Genomic DNA, 5,607 nt, shown 5'->3' with positions numbered 1-5,607 from the left:
TTTATGTTCTTGTCGTTGCTCTAAAGAGCAGAAAAGTGAAGTGTTGCAAATTTGTCATCAGTCAGCGCGCTGCACTTCTTTATTATTTAGTCAGAATTAAAAAGATATCACTGATCTCCAACTGTTAAACCTGTCTCACGCCACGCTGCAATCTGACCCATGTGATGCACAGGCTGCGGGCACGTGGGCAGCGGGCGGGCTCGGGCTCCTGCACGTTTGGTGCGAGATAGCGGGGACGCAATAATCACTAACAGTGACTGTGTGCCATTGCACGTCATCTAGTTACTACAGCAACTTTTTCGGGTTGTAACACAGGTCACATCTTTTTCTTTTTTGGGTTACATGTCAGATTTGATCTGACAGAATGATCACCAGGGCAACAAACAGCGCAGACACTGATGAGGCAAACACCCGGGGGAGATATCCCTTTACTGTGGACACATGCCACCAATGCCAATCTTCCCTTTGTGCCTCTTTCTACAAGCTCCAAGAAAGCCAGAGTGGAAAAGCTAGAGACACTGATGGAGGCATCACAGCTACTTTAAAGCTCACTACAAAAACGGCACTATTGTCAGACCTCATATCTGCCTGAAATGTTCAAGATTTCTTCGGACCCAAACCAACTCTCTCTTGCAGCCAATACAAAACATCAGTAATTGTAAGAATACTGTACACTTAAAACATGTTGATCATCTTGCTAAATGGCAGAGACAAGATGTTGTTGACTATTTCCCAGAAACAAATATCAACCTTCTCACGATAAAGCCAGAAACAAAGCAATTTGATCCAAAGGGTCAGCTATAGCGACAAGACTAACTCTTAATCTCATTAGCAACAAATAATGAGTGTTTTACTAATTTATCCAAAAAGGTTGCAGGAAAGGATATATAATGGATACATAGACACCAGTTTAATAGATTAAAGCACCCCCATATTCTGCCTCCTGCCACCCCCCCTGGCTTCCTGCATCACACATCTAGTTCTTTTACACGTTTACTCATCACAACAAGGTATACAATTATGGTTCACATTTGACATTTACACTGAGTAAAATAAATTTGAACACCCAGCAAATTTGCAATTTGTCCCACTTGGAAATTATGGAAGGGTCTGAAATGTTCATTGTATTTCCACTATGGGGGACATCCAATAGAAAATCTTTGGCGGGAGCTGAAACTGTGTTGCTCAGCAACACAACCTGGAAAATCTAGAAGAAATCTTTGTGGAGGAGTGGGCCAAAGGCCGTGGCTGCAGAGCCGCGGCCCGCAGTCAAATGGCCGCGCAGTTTCAGGAACCGCGGGACTTCTCTTATAGCGTCATGGCTAACCCTAACCCTAACCTTAACCTTAACCCTAACCTTAACCCTAACCCTAATCTTAACCCGGCGCGGTCTAAAACGGTGCTAAAACGCGGTCAAATAGCGGCGCAGTTTCAGGAGCCGCGGCGCGCGGCCGGCACAAAAATAACATGGCAGTTTCGGCCGCGCGCCGCGGCACGGCAGACACTCCATGGGCCAAAAGGCCTGCTGCAGTGTCAAACCTGGTCATAACTACAGGAAACATTTGACCTCTCTAATTGGAAACAAAGGCTTTCTGTAGTGGAAAAAGATTCAGCTGTAGTCATCCGGACTTTTTGTGGAAAAAAATAGATGTTTCGACTCCCATCCAAGAGTCATTCTCAATCTGCAAATTGAGGTAGCTAAGAGGTAGATTGCCCATTATAGGGCTTTTAGTTAACAGAGGGTATTTTTTCAAGTGAAACCAAATACTCCCTTTAACAGGAGTGCCCGCCCAGAGGCCAGGGCTTACTCAGAGTAGGATTGATATTGGTGTTCCCAGACTCGATTTGCAGATTGAGAATGACTCTTGGATGGGAGTTAAAACGAGTCCAGATGACTACAGCAGAATCTTTTTCTACAATGGAACACCTGGACGAATGAGGGATTACACCGACAAAGGCTTCTATACCACATATTAACTGATTTTCTCAGGCGTTCAAATACTTATTTGCAGCAATAACATACAAATACATTATTTAAAAGTCATGCAATGCAATTTCCGGAAAATAAATTTCTCAAAGTGGAAATGCAACTAGGGTGAATTTCTTATGGTGAATGGTAAATTACGGTGAATGGGATAACTTGCAAAAACTGTTCAAAGGGTGTTCAAATACAATATATTAATTTCCTCATTAAATCTTTGCATTATACCATATTTATTACAATGTAATATGAATCTCCAACAACTAGTTTAAGATGTGGGCTGAATCAGAGAAGCTCTAGAGATTGTAGAGGGGTAGCGCTGATATTCTTAGCAGCGGGTTTCATAGATGCCCGACCTACCGGTGTAGCACACCCATTTGTTGATGTCACAGTCCCTGTAGTTGAGCTTGGACTCAAACACCTTTAAGTAACGAATATTCATCCCAGATGGAGGAAAAGAAAGCTCAAAGTTCATAGAGATTGGAGGGCTGGTCCATTTCTTCTTATTGCCAGTTGGCAGCAGCTCGATCTCAGCATTGATCTGAGATTCCGCCCTCCCAGCCATGTGTTTCATCTTCCAGACAATTGCATTCTCACTGGCTTTGTACTTGGCTTTTCCCTTCATACATCTCAACCTTACGCCGCTGGTGTTGAGCGGTGTTGGAATACGGATCTCAATCTTATTAGCCAGCGATGAGGGAGCAAAGTTCGACTTGATGAACACCACAACCTCCCGTTTGGTGTGGCCTACCTCCCGAACGAGGGGGATGACACGGAAAGGTAGAATGATGTTTTTCGTGATTCTGTACTTCATGAGCTCAAATTCTCCATCAGGAGGGATGAAGCTGATACTATGTTCAGAGTCAAACTTACTGAGGCACACGCACTGGTGGAAGGTGCAGTCGTCGATGGCTATGGACTTCTTCCTGCACGTCCTGGAAGCTTCAGAACCACAGTCCTTGCTCTGCTTGGAGATGACAATCTTATCATTCAGACCAAATTTGCACTCTGGCATCCCACTCAGATAGCTCTTCATCACTACTCTGCCCGTCACATCAGCACTCAGGATTTGACCTTGTGGGGACATGAGCAGGTTAACTCTCTCCAGCACATCCAGGAAAAGCTCATTGTAACGATACTTGATGCCCGTACGTCGCCAGCCAATCTGCCCTGTCACCTGGCTGGTGATCTTAGATTGCTCCTCTTTTGTCTGATGCTGGGCGTTGATGCCTCGCTGCTTAATAAAAGTCTTCAGTACCCCGGGTTCGGAGTTCTGGGGGTAGCCAAAGTCCAAGATCTCATCCAGAAGCTCATAGATTAGCACAAAGTTGTTCTTAATGTTCTCTTCACTGATCTTGCCGAAGTACGTGGTCATTACATCACAAAACTTGTAGAGGAATTCAAACACCATGGCAGCGTTTACATTCTGCTTGGTGACACCCGCCAACCAGATGTTGGAGCGCTTGACGTGGAAGAAGCTCATACGTGCAATGTTGGTCACCGGGGATCGGACCTGTTGCCTTGCATGGATAACATTTACACGGAACGCATCCACAGCTTTACGCCCAATATCATCTCTGTAGACCCGAGAGATGAGAACCTCCCCTCTGTGGTTGTAGATGAACAGTCCTCCAATCATTGTGGCTGTTTCTCAATCCAAAATTGCCTTGGTCAAGCAGAGCCCCCCCCTTGCTGTACAGTCAGTTGTTGTTGTAGTGGTGATAATTCTAATGGCGGTTGGCAGCCAACTGAAAAAGGTGCATTTACCGCCACCTACTGTAGTTTTTCTTTGATGCACCTAATGTAGTTGTTGTTGTTTTATCGCGGTTGGCATCCAAGTGTTGCATTGCTGCCAGACTTTATTCTTCAGACTTTGTCGTATTCTTTAAATTTTCTTCTTCCATTACTTTGTTGTTGTTGTTGTTGTTGTTTTATGGCGGTTGGCATCCGAGTGTTGCATTACCGCCAGACTTTATTCCTCAGACGTTTCGTAGTCCTCAGACTCTTGTTGTTGTTTTATGGCGGGTGTGGTGTTTCAAAGCCCATGAGTTCATGAGACGTTGTTGTTGTATTCTTTAGAATTTCTTCATCCATTACTTTGGTGTCTTAAAGCCCATGAGTTCAAAGCACATTAGAACATCCTCTTTCTCCTCATCCTCGGCACAGTCTCCAACACACCCCAACTCAACACTTGGATGCCAACCGCCATAAAACAACAACAACAACAACAACAACAAAACACGGTCGCCAAAGCAATGGAAGGAGTACTTTTACGGACTACGACAGAGTCTGAGGAGAAAGCACTGGAAGTCAAGGCACTGGAAGAAGAACTTTTAGGACTACGACAAAGTCTAAGGAATAAAGTCTGGCGGTAATGCAACACTCGGATGTCAACCGCCATAAAACAACAACAACAACAACAACAACAACAACAACAACAACATCTATAAACGTTTACCCAACCCTGTGCTATATAAGTAAGCAACTCTCTTGATAATAGGCTTGATTTCAGATTTGCTTAACTCAATTGCCACAACAATTGATGGCTGCCTAAGGGAACGTTTAGCCAGTGAATCAGCCATTTTGTTACCATCCACCCCCACATGCGCAGGAACCCAAATGAAGGAAACACTCACATCCTTCCTGGATAGGGAGAGTATCAGACAGAAGATGGCATTCATCACATCCTGTCTGCAATCAGACTTCCTAGATTTAATGCTTTGCAATGCAGAAAGGCTGTCAGCGGGCACCACAATGCCGCAACACTTTAAAGTAGATTCCGCCTATTCCAATGCTAACCGTATCACTATGAGTTCCGAAGTGAAAACAGAAAAGCATTCTGTTAACCTCTTCTTGACCGCCAGCTTTAGGTCATGCACGATATAAGCAGAGCAGGTACGCCCACTCTCAGTATCCCTAGACCCGACTGTATAAATAAATACATCATCTGAGTGCCTATCGATGAGCGCTTGAACAACAAACTGCGGTGCCCTCTCAGTGACTCCTTTAAGTTTGCGATGCAAGCTAATATCAACAGGAGCCGAAACAAACTTCCAAGGAGCTATAGTAGACAAAGCCACCGAAGGGCTCACACTTAGATCACCAACCCTAGCAAGCCGCGCTCTCACATTTCCTACCCAGCTAAAAACCATACTGTCAGCCTCATTCTGTCCCCCATCATCCCTGAGAAATTCCCTTACCGGATGCGAGCTTGTATGACCTTGCACATTCACCCAGTAAGCCAACAGAAGTTCTAGCCTCCGGAGCCGTAACGGCAATTCTCCCAACTCAACCTGCAGCGCTGAGACAGGGGAGGTCCTAAAAGCCCTACAGCAGATGCGCAAGGCCTGGGCTTGCTCCACATCAAGCGTCTTCAAGTTAGTCTCAGCCGCAGACATGTAGGCTATACAGCCATAATCAATAGCTGTCCTCATGATAGCCAGATAAATACTCAGGAGCGACCTTCAGCTCCTTCCAACATACCCATCCACGTCGTCAAAGATCTCCTTAATCATAACGTTCAACAAGATAGGGCTGCACACACTTCCCTGCGGGATCCCATTCTCTACCTCATAGACCCCAGAGTAAGCTGTGCCCACTCTGGTTTGAATACGCCGGCCATTTTC

General features: G+C 45.2%; 1 pseudogene; it reads right to left on the bottom strand.

Moving 5' to 3' along the window:
- Window positions 1-2,260: 2,260 nt before the first annotated feature.
- Window positions 2,261-3,665, bottom strand: LOC140361631 (AP-2 complex subunit mu pseudogene; annotated as a pseudogene).
- Between the last annotated feature and the right edge of the window lie 1,942 nt (window positions 3,666-5,607).

This window comes from Eucyclogobius newberryi, unplaced genomic scaffold (assembly GCF_026437365.1).
Source record: "Eucyclogobius newberryi isolate DKJ021-1_F unplaced genomic scaffold, fEucNew1.0.hap1 SCAF_16, whole genome shotgun sequence".
NCBI lineage: Eukaryota > Metazoa > Chordata > Actinopteri > Gobiiformes > Gobiidae > Eucyclogobius > Eucyclogobius newberryi.
The sequence above is the reverse complement of the archived record's forward strand: the minus strand, read 5'-3'. Positions and strand labels throughout refer to the sequence as shown.